Source organism: Rhinolophus sinicus, chromosome 2 (genome assembly GCF_057876585.1).
Source record: "Rhinolophus sinicus isolate RSI-liver-muscle chromosome 2, RSI-T2T, whole genome shotgun sequence".
Classification (NCBI taxonomy): Eukaryota; Metazoa; Chordata; class Mammalia; order Chiroptera; family Rhinolophidae; genus Rhinolophus; species Rhinolophus sinicus.
This window is the reverse complement of record NC_142502.1, coordinates 146,960,751-146,975,454: the sequence shown is the minus strand read 5'-3', so window position 1 is coordinate 146,975,454 and position 14,704 is coordinate 146,960,751. Positions and strand designations below refer to the sequence as shown.

At 40.1% G+C, this 14,704-nt stretch overlaps 2 long non-coding RNA genes across 2 annotated transcripts in view; one reads left to right on the top strand and one right to left on the bottom strand.

The window, feature by feature from the left end:
• LOC109438030 (uncharacterized) overlaps positions 1–9,156 on the top strand; it is a 25,902-nt gene extending 16,746 nt beyond the window's left edge. The window contains exon 4 of the long non-coding RNA XR_002136331.3: positions 4,235–9,156. This is a non-coding gene — a long non-coding RNA (uncharacterized LOC109438030). The remainder of the gene's footprint in view (positions 1–4,234) is intronic.
• Positions 1–14,704, bottom strand: part of LOC141571552 (uncharacterized) — a 19,598-nt gene extending 4,894 nt beyond the window's left edge. The window contains exons 1-2 of the long non-coding RNA XR_012496375.2: positions 11,745–14,704; positions 10,965–11,060 (exon numbers count right to left, since the gene is read on the bottom strand). This is a non-coding gene — a long non-coding RNA (uncharacterized LOC141571552). The remainder of the gene's footprint in view (positions 1–10,964; positions 11,061–11,744) is intronic.

Sequence of the window (14,704 nt, the reverse complement as noted above, 5' to 3'; positions counted from 1 at the left end):
ATGTCAGTAGAATATCAGCTCCATTGGGCAGAGATTTTTCTATTTTGTTCACAACTATATACTTGGCATCTAAGACAGTGCCTGGCACACAGCAGATACTCAGTAAATATTTTTGAATGATATGTGCTAGCTACTCTTCCAGACCCCAGAATAGGGCAGTGAACATAGTGACATCTGTGGAGCTTACATTCTTATGGAAGAGAGACAATAAGTAAATGTATTACATAATGCCTAGTAATGATAAATGCTATGTGGGAAAAGCAGAGTAAGGGGGTAGAGAGAGACTGGAAGTGCGAGGTAGTGCCATTTTAGATATGGGAGTTAGGAAAGGCTTCTCTAAGGAGGTGACATTGGAACTGAGGCCTGAATGAGATAAGAGAGCAAGTCTGGTGACTATTTGGGGAAAGAGTGTTTTAGGCAGATGGAACAGCATGTGCAGAGGCCCTGTACTGGAAAAGGGCTGGGTGTATTGGAGGCCCAGAAGGAATAGCGAAAAGGCCAGTGTAGCTTTGGAGTGGAATGTGAAACAGTGGATCTATGGGAAATTAGATCAGAGAGGTGGGCCGGGCAGGAACCAGATCATAAGGGACCCTTTTGATTAGGACTTGGCTGAAATAGGAGGGGAGAAACTTACATCTAGTTCTCTACAAAGAATTTATAAGTGATCAGAAATTTTCTGCACTTTATCTAGTTAAAAGAAAAAGGGAGGTTTCACATATCTGCCTTTCCCCTCACCCTTTTCTTCTTCTGGGCTCAAATTTTTTAGCGTGTTATTTGGTTGGATGGATGGATGGATGGATGGATGGATGGATGGATGGATGGATGGACGGATGGACGGATGGTGAGTTTAGGTTGTCTCTTCTAGTGGGAGTGGAGATTGGACTTACAAAGGCTGTTACTAGTTGAGTTGTCTTTAAATGTGTAGTATCGTTCATCATGACTCATTGAAGATGAATGAGAGATTCTGCTCAGCCCACACTTGGTTGCTTTGTTTAGAGACTATTTAGGGAGACAAAAACTGTCTCTGTGGGGTAATTTGTTTCCAGAAATCATTGTAAATAGAACATGTGATTTCTTGCAAAGGTGCAAAAATGACCTCCTTTATATAGAATACACTACTACTATGCACAAGACTTTTCTCTGTGGCTAGGCCATTCATGTCATAGCATTATTTCCATTACACAGCACACTTTTTAAAAGTTCTGAGCAAAATTTTTTTAATCTACCCAGACTATTAATGACAAGGATTAGTATCTGTTTCTAAGAATGAAACACTTATGGGGCGGCCGGTTAGTTCAGTTGGTTAGATCACGACACTTGTACCACTGAGGTTGCTGGTTCGATCCCCACATGGGTCAGTGTGAGCTGCGCCCTCCACAACTAGATTGAAAAAGCTACTTGACTTGAAGCTGATGGGTCCAGGAAAAACAAACTTAAAATAAATTTTTTAAAAAGTTGAAAAAAAAAGTGAAACATTTTTGCCTTAGTGGATATATGCATTCCCTTTTTGAAAAATTGAATTTTATAAAATTGTGCTCTAAAATCAACTGGAGTTAGGGGGGAAATGGGCCTGATGCAAACTGCTTAAATTCTATGCAGTGTTACAACCAGAACACTAACAAAAACAATAATAATTCTGATAAAAATATTAGCACATTCAGTCTGCACTGCATCTTCACCCACCTTCATAGCCTGTCAGTTTTGCAGCACCAATCCCTACAGCTCATACAGCCTTCTTTGAGGTGTAGATACATGACAGAATTAGAGATTATCTTCATTGGAGGAAAAGAGTCTCCTGGAATTAAATGAATCATATGTATGCCCAGCTTCTTCAGCTGCTTTTCAGTCAACTTTTGCCAGATAGCTTAACATTGGGGAAAGATTGGTGGTTCCTGAAGCCACTAAATTGCTACTACTTGCACTGTTATGTGGGCTTCTTATTGGAGGTTTAAAGAATGCAAAAAATGGAAATGCTGAGTGTGTCCATCAGGCATTGCATCTGGATGTATGTAAACAGAAACTCAACTACAATGGCTTTATCGAAGAGGGATTTGTTTTTCACATAGGAAGAGTTAAAAGGTGGGCAGTCCACTCTGCTATAGCTGCTGAAGGAAGTCATCAAGGACCCAAGTTCTTCCTAGCTACCTGGTCCTCCCTCCTTAGGATGTTTCTTTTATCTTCATGGTGGCAAGATAGCTCCTGTATTGTCAAGCCTCATGTCCATGAGTCAGGCAGGAAGAAGAGGGGAAAGACAAAGGGCATATACCAAGAAATCCAAACAAGCCACTGTTTATAGAATTGAGAATTGGCCAGAACCATGTTAGATGGTACCTATAACCAACAGAGAGGCTGAGAATTCAATATTTTAACTGGGCACTCTGTGTCCAGAATAGAATTGGATTCTGTAACTAAAGACAATAGGGAAAATAGTTATTGGGCATACCACTTGCAGTGTCTGCCACACTGGCATTACATGTATCTTAAGGATGCTAATTATAAACTTGATATTTATTGAACTCTAGAATTTCTTAGGAGGACTTAGGATAGAAAGCTCCCTGGAAACATTAATTCTTCTCTGTGGCGAAATATTAAAGAACACTAATTCAAAAATTACTGGAATACATTCTGCAGACTCTTAAATAATGTTAATAAGACACTTAGAATACTACTAGAAGGACTCAGGGAGTGTAATACAACTTTACATTAAGAAACAAAACAACAAACAGAAACTTGTATAATTTGCATTCTCCCCACAGCTCTTTATTTGTGAACTGTATTAAACTGTATCAAAATACATAAGATGCATACATCTAATTTAAGTGTCAACCAGAATAAAACTGCTGATATATTCTCTGGGTAAAATTTGTTAATCCCTAAAAACTTGCCGTAAAATGAACTATTTATTACAGCACGTTCCCTTAAAACAAAAGCACTATATTTGATTTCAGGAGAGCTAGGTTTGAGTGCCAGTTCTTCCAGCTATTAGTTGGTGACTGGGAGACACAGTACCGACTCAGGATGCACTCCCACATTCCTTCTTCCCAGTAGCACATCAGTCCCGCGCAGGCACCCACGTGCCCCATGCAGTCCCAGGACTTCAGGAGCAGCTGACTCCATCCCCAGCACCATGAGTAATCCCCTCCTCTTTCCCAGTCATTTGGTCAGGAATGGGCATTAGTCAGTATACTTAGGATTTACATTATTAGTGGCCCAAAATATTCTAACTAATAACACTAATGGTAGACAAATTACTCTCCCGCATCCCAGTGTTCTAATGTGTGAAATGGGGGTGATATTTTCTTCCTTCTCTGTACAATACAATCACTGTAAAAGTGCTATTTTGTTTTGCAAAATGGGCTATATCCAGAAGGCGGTATTACGTCAAAAGAAATAAAATTAAGTTGAGTAGTTTGGGGCATTTCCCATAAACTATCAGATTAGCAATGCAAGAATACCAGTCTTTATTTTACTGCTAGGCTTTTATTGCTAAATCAATACTATTAGTTTGATCACCTATCTTATTGACTGGACTTGTTATCAAATTACTTTTGTCAGTTTTTTTAAAAAGTCAACCTGTTCTCAAAGAAGAAATATTTGGCACGATTGAGATAGTCAAAAGAATACACTCCAAGCACAGAAATCAATTTCAATCCAGAAGGATGGTTCTAAGTATGTGTTGATCCACGGTCGCTCAAAATATATTGAGAACCATTCTTTTGAAGGAGCCATCACTACCTAAATTGGTACATGTTGAAGTTCTATTTAAAAACACATTATTTTTCAGTCCTAGTTTAAGAATCTAGCATTCCTTTACAACAAACAGGCTTCAGATGTGACAGTGACTGCAGCTGTTCCCTATTATTCCATCACTGTCATTGTGAAATGTTCATTTTAAACACCTGGAGAACAGGAAAATTAGCCACGCCTTAAAATCAGATAAAAGACTAACGGTCTTGACATTTTAATACTAATTCTCAGATTTTATTTAGAAGTAAATCTAGGGAAAACAATTTATAAGAAATTGGTATGAAAAAGTTTAAATCACATGTATGTGTTTTTCACATGAAAGCATATTGCCTTCCACATGTTTTTATTTGAAAGAATTGAATTGCACATTTGTCAGATTAAATTGCTGCCTAAATTATCTAAGATGATTTTCACATTCTTTTGTGGAAGTGAAACTTGTAAAGTTGTAGATTTAATTTAGGACTGACAGTAGTGTTCTTTCTTCCAGGAGAGCTTGCTAATTGAAGTTGAAGCATTAACCATTCTCCTGAAAGCACTCAGCTAATGAGATAACAAAAGCCCAGAGGACAAAAATTAAGCAAAGCAAGTTAGTTCTTGAAATGAAACTCTTGAAACTCCAACTTCAGAAAATAAAGAAGTGGGGAAAAAATAGAAAAAGAGAAAAATGCCAGACTATGAGGTATTTATGAAAGTATTTTTTGTTTACATATTTAGCTTTTCAGTTACATGTGTTGCATAGATTGTACTGTGGTTTTGAAATTGTAAAATATGTCTGTTGTGTCTCTTCCCTCACGGCTTGAAAATGTAAAAAAGAATCAAGAACTCCCCTGGTCTGTAGTTTACATGTGCAGACTTGCAAACTCAGATGTATACTTAGCCAATCCCAGAGGGCTTGAAAGGGTCACCTGCCTTTGGACTCTACTGTTTGTTGCCAAGCGATGTATGGAGAAGCGCTGCTAGGACATTCCAGACATTGAGAAAAACACTGTCTTGGTTTGGACTCCCCCCAAAGCAGACCGTGAGACAAGGATTTGGGTGCAAGTGTTTATTTGAGAGGTGATTCCAGAGAGCTTGGTGAAGGAGTGGGGGTGAAGGAGTGGGGTGGCAATGCGTCTGCTGTGTCCGCTGCCATTTGGCAGCTATTGAAGGGAGGGAGAGGAGAAGTTGCCTTGTCTCTTCTTTTTTAAAATTTTTTAAAAAATATTTTATTTTTATTGGGGAATAGTGTGTTTCTCCAGGGCCCATCAGCTCCAAGATGTTGTCGTTCAATCTAGTTGTGGAGGTTGCAACTCAGCTCCAAGTCTAGTTGCCGTTTTCAATCTTTAGTTGCAGGGGGCACAGCCCACCATCCCATATGAATTGAACCGGCAGCCTTGCTGTTAAGAGCTTGCGCTCTAACCAACTGCCATCCGGCCGCCCCTCCGGAAGCTCAACAGCAGCTCGTTGTCTTCAATCCAGTTGTGGAGGGCGCAGCTCACTGGCCCATGTGGGAATTGAACTGGCAACCCTGTTGTTCAGAGCTTGCACTCTAACCACCTGAGCCATCTGGCCGCCCCTTGCCTTGTCTTTTCAAAAGAAGTATTTTGAGATTTCGGTTATTAATAGTAAACTTATTTAATGCTTCTTAGTAATTGTTTACAGAGAATGGAAATTTTTTTCTAATTATATTCTGAACCTGGAATTTAAAGTAGGCTCTTTTTCTTTTAGGTGTAGAGTGTACTATTCAGGAAATTATAGTAGCATTATAGCATGTGGAATGCATGACAAGAATTAGTTCAGGAAAACTTGGAGGAGGGAAGATAAACTGTTACTCCTGGGAGAGAGGAGGGAACCAAACCATTCAAACGAGCTGCAAATAGATCAGCAGAATAGATTTTGGGGTGGGGGGGCGTGGATAATACCTGATCATGAGCTAATTGTAAACAAACAATATAATGTTGACCTCCTTTTAAATATGAATTTTGAAATAGCTTGGTCCTCTAGTTCTTTTGTAAGGCCCATGGTAACTCCCGTATCCAGAACTAAACTGTATTAAAATTGTGAAAAGCTTCCCAGGGCTGCAGACTAGTTAAACTTGTTACTGTGCTGAACGTGTGGGCTATTGCCTTTCCTTGGCTTCCTTCTGAACTCCATGTTTACAGACCTTTTCCCGAAGGTAAATGTTCTACTTACCTCTGCCTTTGAGTTGTAAAATAATTCTAGAAGTGAATTAATGAGACTATAATGAAGATGGATATAAAATGCTGACACATAGGAAACAAAAACCAGAAGTCACTTTATCAGAGAGTATATGGAATGCTCTTCCCTATCACTGTTTATTACTCTTCTTGAAAACAATTTCCTTGGCTTCCAGGACACCACTGTCACTCCAGGACCTCACTGGCTGCTGCTTCTCGGTGTCTTTTGTTGGCCCCTTATCCTCTGCCTCTCAACACTGGAGTGCCCCACGACTCAGTCTTCTGACCTCTTCTCTCTACACACATTCCCATATGTCCATCAGTTTAAATACTGTGTTTCCCCGAAAATAAGACCTAGCCGGCCCATCAGCTCTAATGCGTCTTTTGGAACAAAAATTAATATAAGATCCGGTCTTATATTATATAAGACCTGGTATTATATTATATTACATTATAAAGACCCAGTATTGTATTATATTATATTATACCCGGCATTATATTATATTATACCCGGTCTTATATTAAAATAAGATCGGGTCTTATATTAATTTTTGCTCCAAAAAACGCATTAAAGCTGATGGTCTGGCTAGGTCTTAATTTCGGGGAATTGGTACTTATATATACATCAAAAACTCCCAAATTGAGTTATCTCTAGCCCAGACCTCTGTTCTGAATTCTAAATATAAATATTCAACTGCCAATTCCAAATCTCTCCTTGGATTTCTCCAATAATCATCTCAAACTTTACATGTCCAATTCCCACCCACCCCGATCTTAGTTTGGATTTCCCAAGAGCAAACTCTGAGTCGAGGACCTAGAGCAGTAGTTAACCTGGGGAGTGAGGAAGATGGATAGATTGTTTGCAAAGATGGCCTGAACTTTCTTCCCTTCCTATATGCCTGCTCCATTCAAAAGTGAGTTTGAGGGCCGGCCCAGTGGCTCAGGCGGTTGGAGCTCCATGTTCCTAACTCCAAAGGCTGCCGGTTCAAGTTGCCGGTTTGACTCCCGCAAGGGGCTGTGCCCCCTGCAACTAGCAACGGCAACGGCAACTGGACCTGGAGCTGAGCTGCGCCCTCCACAACTAAGACTGAAAGGACAACAACTTGACTTGGAAAAAAGTCCTGGAAATATATACCATTCCCCAATTAAAAAAAAAAAAAAGTGAGTTTGACATTCCTCCCATCAAGAAGTGGGATTTATCTCTTCACCCTTTGAATCTGTTCTGGCATTATGACTTGCTTTGATCAAAAGAATGCAGCAGAGGTGACACTGTGGGACTTATCTCCTGATACTTCGTGGCTGCCTTGAGACTGCCGTGTGAAAAGTCCCTGTCTAGCCTAGTGGAGGATGAGAGAGCATGGAGAGCATATGAGCCACCCCATCTGAAGCCTCTTAAGTCAACCAGCTGACAGCTGGTATTTACTATCATCAGCAGAGGTTATCTTGACTGGGGCATCCAGCCCCAGTCAAGCTGCAAGATGATTGTAGCCACTAAATGACCCCAGGCCAGGCCAGGCCAGCCGAAGAGTCACCCAGCTGAATCCAGGCCAAATTGCTGACCCCCAGAATCATGAGCAAAAATAATAGTTGTTTTAAGCCACTAAATTTTGGAGCAGTTTGTTATGCAGTAAAAACTAATGCAGGAGATTACCCCAAGAAGTACAAGAGAAGAAATAGGGGACATAAGAAAAAGAAGGGAGGAAATTTAATAAAGAGTGTTTTAAGAAGCAGGTTACAACTGTGGGCAATTGAAGCTCAATCCTGCGGTACCGGTACTCTGAGGAATCTTGTAGAAAGCATCTCAGAATTGTCCTACCAGGAAGAGAGAAGCTGGGTTATTTATCCAGTACCTCCCTCCTCATTCCTCACTGGCAATGGAGGCAGCCCCGAGGCCCAGAAGTAGAGGGATGAGGGTGGAACTGCCACCAAGCTGCAAATAAACTCAGAAAGAGGCCCGGGGAGATGGCACAGGGCATTCACAGCATTTGCTAACTCTTAGCCCTTATCTTCCCGAATCTTCCCCAATTCAGTAAGTGGCAACTCCATCCTGCTGTTGCTCAAGTTAGAAACTGCATCCTTGGATTCATCAATTTCTTTCACACTTCACACTAAAATCCTTTTAATGTTACTTTTAAAATATAGCCAGAATCTGAGTATTTCTCATTGTCTCCTTCACTACAACTGTGGTCCAACCGCCTTCTCCCTGGCTTCCTCTGTAACAGCCAGAGTGACCATATAAAATAGAAGTCCCTCTTCAGTTCTCAGCCCTCCCAGAGATCCCCATTTCATTGAGAATAAAATACAAAGCCTTTGCTATGACCTAGAAGGCTCCATGGGATCTTGCCCTTGCTATTTGTTCGACTTCACATCTTACAACTCTCCCCGTCTCTCATTGCTCTGGCCTCACTTGTTTCCCTGTAGTTCTCCGAAATCCCAGGCTCACTCCCACCTCAGGACCGTTGTACTTGCTGTTCCTCTATCTGAGATGCCCTTCCCCGTTATCCACATGCCTACAGCCCTAATTTTCTCTATGTCTTTGCTCAAGTGTCCCCTTACCAGGAAGGCCTTCCCTGACCGTAACTAAGCAAACTCTCCCTAATCACCCTGTTACCTTGTTTTATTTTTTATTAATCAGCTGACATATAATTTTTATACTGCTCATCTCCCCCACTAGAATGTAAGTTCCATGAGAGTAGGGACTCTTTTTGTTTGCTTATGTATGCTTAATACCTAGATAAAATTCTGATTAGTATGTATTGTGGGGCATTCTGATTATTTTGTATGGATTATTTATAGACTGGCTCTCTGGTTAAAATAAAAGTTAAACATTCCATCTTTAAAGAAAGATGTTTAAATTATAAAGTTGGCAGGGAATACTCTTGTGTTATGTTCATATAAAGATTAAAGTAACAACATTAGAAAAAAGTTATTCTTAGAGACATACTATTGAGATGTTTACTGAAACATACTGTGCTTGATTATTATAGAACTGTTCATTATTCAGTCACTAAAAAATACAGATTGAGCCCTTCCTGTGTGCTGGGCTCAGGGCCAGATCCGGGCGTAGAAAGTGGAAAGAAAAGTCCTGCCTTCAAAAATACAACATCCCAGTCAATTACAACAGAACAATGACAGGTTCTGAGTTGGTGGGTGTGTATGATGCTTGACAGTCAGGGCTGCCACCTATTAAAATAAGGTCAAAGGTTCCAGAAAGACCCCTGGAGAGAGTGACAGGAAGGAAGATGCACAGACCTCTGGACTCAGGCAGAGGGAGAAACGGGAGCTCCAGACACTGAGATAAGGGGTGCAAAGTTTGCACAGGACATGCAGTAGCTCAAGACAGCTGGGGTGTCACCTGCCAGGGAGAAAATTATTGCTGTAGAAATGTGTTGAGATATGGACAACTGAATTGAAACTGTTGGGCTTAAGTCTAAACAAACAATTTTCTCTGAGTTTCTAGGTTCTTGACAGTTTACACTTAGAACTCTTTTGCCCCTTATCTCAGTTGTGTTAGATCTTGACTGCTTTCTGCTCACCCCTGAACTACAGAATACCTTGATCAAAGGGAGTATTTTACTTCCATATTCTTGTCTTCTTCCTTTCTGTTTTCTCCTCGCTTACCATCTCTCACTCATCTTTGTAAGACTTGGATCCTCCTAGTCAGTTATGATATCCGTTCCAATTGGGCAGTTAAGACCATCTTCTATTTTAATGAATACTTTTTTGTGTGATTGAAATGTTTGCTGTAACATGAGTTGAAATGTCGTGGTCACAATACCGTAATACAATTATACTTGGACAATTGTTATCGCAGTTATAGGCTATACCTCTGCTGCTTTTCTCTTCCTCCATGTCCCACTTAGCATTAAGAACCTTACGAGAAATCTCGGCCATCTCATGCTCTTATGTTACCCAGCAGGTTCTTCCCTCTTCTAAATTTGCAAACTTGTCCCTTCACCCACTCTGAGGAATATCAGCTCCCTGTTTATCCAATCCGGTCACCATCTGTGAGTGTACAGCCATTCCTTGATGCTCAGGAGTCCACAAGCAAGATGTTGTGCCTGTCAGATGACTGCGAGGCAAGAGGGGCCATCCTGGATCAGTTCTCTCACATGGGCCTAAAGTCCCTATGCCTTCCATACAATCAACACTTCTCCTCCCTTTAGGGATACAAATGGGATTAGCACATTATGGCTATAAATGATTGTTCTCTAGTAAGTCACACCAGGATCTAGGAGGACCTTTTTCAGAGAGATTCTATACAATTACAAAATTATGTAGAAAACAACTGTCTAAAAACCATGCCAGCACGCTGCTTCATGATGCACCAGGAGAGCAGAAAGGAACCTGCCCATTGAATCAGCCTCAGTGAGGGGACAAGTTATGACTCATGTCCTGATGTCCAATTGTTCTGCTCCAGGAGAGCGTACACAAAGGGTCAGAAGGCTCTCCTCTCTGAAGGCAAGTGTTTGCCATGTCCACTCTCTGAAAGGTGTATATATATGAGGGTAAGGAGCTACATCTACTCAGACATGTGAAGACAAAAAGATCTTATTACAGAGGGTGGAAACCAAATAGTAATATCTGAACATTATGTAATATGTTTAGTGTAAAGAAGGCAGAACAACTGAACCATCCTTTGGTCTCTAGGTCTTACGCTGTCCTGAAAATTCTACCATATTATTGAAAAAAAGAAAAATAACTAAAGTAGGCTTAATTGAGGAATTCTGGCAAGTGTCTATAGATTACCTCCTTACTGAAAACACACACACTCACACATAGACACACAGAGCCCTTGAAGAGATTTAAAAGTCTTTTTTTAGCAAAGGGGAGCAAAGAGTGGAAAATCCGACCCTAGGCCCTGCTCTCTTGGATACACAAAGGCAAGGATGTAAAAGTTGGTTCTCCTTCAACTCTTTTCTGTCTTATTTCCCAAAGTCCCCGCTGTAACCTCTCCCTATTTTCTGTCCCTCCGTCCCCACTACACCCCCTTTATCCAGGACAAACCAATCCTCCCAACAAAAATAATGAAACTCCTACCCGCTTCTTTCTTGTGTCTTGTCAATTTTGCGTCCTTGGGCTTCTACTGAAAATCAGCAGTCTTCTCCTGAGCTCTTAACCCCATTTCTGTTGACTCTGCAAGGAGGAAAGGTAAACTTGGGACTTGCTTATTTTTCCAACCCCGAACCTCTTGAGGAGAGGTAAGCTCTGGACCCCAGGATGCCTGTGAGACTTCCGTTCCACACTGGCTTTCTCCCGGACCATAAAATCAAATACCTCCACACCTAAAGATGTATGTTCTTCTGAAGCCCCACATCTGATCTACACAAAGTCTTATTCCTATTTACGTATTTTCTCACCTTAGTATCTTATATTCACCCTCCCCCCTGCCTGGGTCACATTATAAAACACTCTGACCTTGACTGACAGCAAAGGCATCCCTTCATTTCTTGCCCAAATCTCCAAGTATCACCTGGACACGGGTGGACTGGACATAGGAGTGGGCCAGGGAGTTCTGGTTTACCCTGCCTGTACCCTGCCACACTGTAAACTCCGTTTATCAGCAAGTTTGATGACATGTATGCACTCATTCTCTACCCTCCTTGCCTCGGCAACCACATTCTTATACTTACTCTTCACTTTAGCCATACTGACAGCCTGAGCAAGAGAGGAAAGTGGGGCAGGGGCGGGGCCAGACCAGTCATTTCCGAAGTGGGATGCACTCACCAGGTGGGAGAGGTTCAAGATGTCCCATTTGGTGCGGAAAGAAACTAGAACTAGAAAATTTCTTTTTTTGTCTAAAAAAAAAATCAAGCTTACCAAAATTTAATGTGCATTGTCACTGGCTGCTCACATGGTCCAGTCCTCAGACAGCCGAGTGGTACCCTGGGACAGCACCACCTTTCCCTTCTGTTCGCGTGGAACTTGTTGCCTTGTGTCTCAGGTTGTGGGTGCCCTGTTAGGTAGCTTCACAGATTATATCAGCAGCTTTCTAAAGCCAGTCTTCACAAAATGGACAAGTGGCTTTAAAAGAAAATCCTGCAAAGAGACCTCTAACTGAGGATAATTACTCTTTTTTTAAAAGATTTTGTTTTTATTAAAATACAGCTAACATACAATATTATATTAGTTTCAGGGACTTATCCTGTTGAGGATAGTACTCTTAACTCCAGCACAAGGGGAACAAAATACCAGAGTGTGTCTCCTGCGCTTGGTACAAGCTTCTCATCAGCTGCATAAAGAGGCAAAAACAGTGGTGACCTAATCAGTCTTACTTGGAGTAAGCCCCCCAAATTCAAAATTATCAAAAAGACTATTGAAATAAGGGTTTATGTCAACTATAATTAACAACAGACCTCACCATAGGTGAATATTGGATACTGAACATTGAGCCTCCAGGGGAGTCTTTCTCAGCATGACAATCATTCAAGCCGCGCACTGGATACACTCAACTTAGAACCATCTTTCAAATTGCTTTATCACAAAGTGTCAAACCAACATTTCCAAAAATAAAGAACCGTATTCAATCACCTTCCTCTCATGAAACAAGTTTTTATATGATTATTACATTTAAAAAATTACTTTTAAGATAATGTTATAGTCTAATTTTATCCTTTTAAATATTTTTGTATATATTTTGTAATGTATATGTTAGCATAGTAGCATACATACATAATAAACATATAAAAAATAAATGCATAAAATGTACAAATACTTATAAAATATTAAATATTAAAATATAAACATAAAAATTAAAATATGATGGAGATATATCTCAAATTTCTCTTTCTCATAGCGTAGACACTTATAAAAGGCTGTATTCCATTGATGTAGGTGAGCAGTGACAGTGGTTTGGACTAGAGTGGGAGAGGTAGAAATGGAAAAAAGAGGTCTGATCTTAGATATACTATGGAGAGATTTCCAAACAGACTTGCCAAGGGCTTGGATATAGGAGGGGAGAGAGAATCAGGAACCAAGGATGAAAACTCCCAGTTTTCTGACTTGAGCAACTGGGAAGATGGCAGTGCTGTTTAATGGGAAACAGAAAAATCAAAGATTTGTTTTGGACATGTTGCATTTGAGATATAGTTGAGTCATTAAATGTAAAGCTTGGAGGAGGGGTCTGAAATTGAGATATTAATTTGAGAGTTTTCAACTGTAGACGCTATTGGGAAATGATGGCATCACCTATAGTAACAAAAGAAGGGGATCAGGAATGGAGCCCTGAGGAGCCCTAGAGGACAAATGAAATAGAAGCCACTGGCAAAGACAGCTAAATACCAGGAAATTACCCAGGAGAAGATAAAATATTACAAAAAGAATGCTCTAACAATTTGGGTCCTCCTGAAACATTACCAAAATGGTAATAAAGGAATCAAACAAGTATAAACCCACAAGAACAAAGAAAGCACGAGAAGAAACAAGAGTGAATGGCTCTAGAGCTTTACATCTTTAGAAAGATGTAAGCAAGAAAAGAGAAATAGCAACTAAGGTAGAAGTCAACAGCAGTTGTAGTCACAGAGTGTGGTGTTGGAAGGAATGTTTTGGGAGTATCTGGATGAGGTGGAAAAGGAGTGGTCCCTGGGGATGAGGAAATCAAAGGTCTAAAGTCTAAGGTCTGGTAAAAGAGAGGTTGTCTGTGAAAAGGTGATACCTTTGAGAGTGAGGCAGGTGGTAGCAAGTATACATGAAATCTGTGATGCCATTCATGGGATATAGACATATAGATCCTGTGTGGTACAGAATTTACACACACACACACACACACACACAGTTGAACTATTTAAGTTCGTGAACTTTCCACCATGTGTTTACAACTTAATTGTCCTACTTTCGTTTGTTCATGTGTGTATGTATAAAATAGAATATTTACACACATGTAACATTTCTAGAAAAATACACCCAAAACTGTTTTTAAAAATTTAGACACTTCTATATTATTAAGGGTGTTTACCATGAATGCAAGATACTTTTAAAATAAGAAAAGTTTTTCATTAATTCCTCCTGATAGTTTTCATGTCAGACTGTAACATCTTTCTTAGTTACACCTTACATTATGTTTAAGTTTCTACGTAGATTCTGAAGCTTTTAAACACAAAAGTTCCTGTACACCTTGTGATCTATTCTAAGGATCAAAAACTGTTGCTTTCCTGGAACAAAACTATTGTTTTGCTTGTTTCTGAGTCATCTTAGAGCTTGAACTGATCCTGTCAACTGCTTTGAAGGTAACATTCTTTAGAGTGTGTGGGAGGCAGTTGAACAGCAGAGGATTGTGGTCCAGGTTTTGTCATTAACTAGTTGCATGATATTGCCTAGATTATTTAATGTCCTCCTCTGCAAAATGGAAAGGATACTCTACCTACCTCACAAGTTCGATGTGAGACTGCAATGATATGTGGAAATACTTTAAAAACTACAGTTATACAAACAAAAGATTCTTATTTATACTTGCTACTTTTAAACTCTCCTCCTTTCCTCTTTTCTTAAAATTCATACTTTTCTAATGGTTCCAGAAGAAGTGATGGTAGGCCCCACAGAGCCTTCTGAACTAGTCCAACTCTCCCAGTTAGTCTGAGGTCAGAAACTGCAGAGGTTGGAGAGCAGAACTAACAGCACAGGAAATATTGGTTCAGAGCCACCTTGTGAGAGAAGAAAAGCTGAGGCAAAATACAATCTCTCTACTCCCCTGAGAGTAAAACAAATTTACAAAAATCTCATTAAAACTATGGAAAAAAGAGTTCTGAAAATTTCTTGATGAGCAAGGAATAACAAAGAAAATT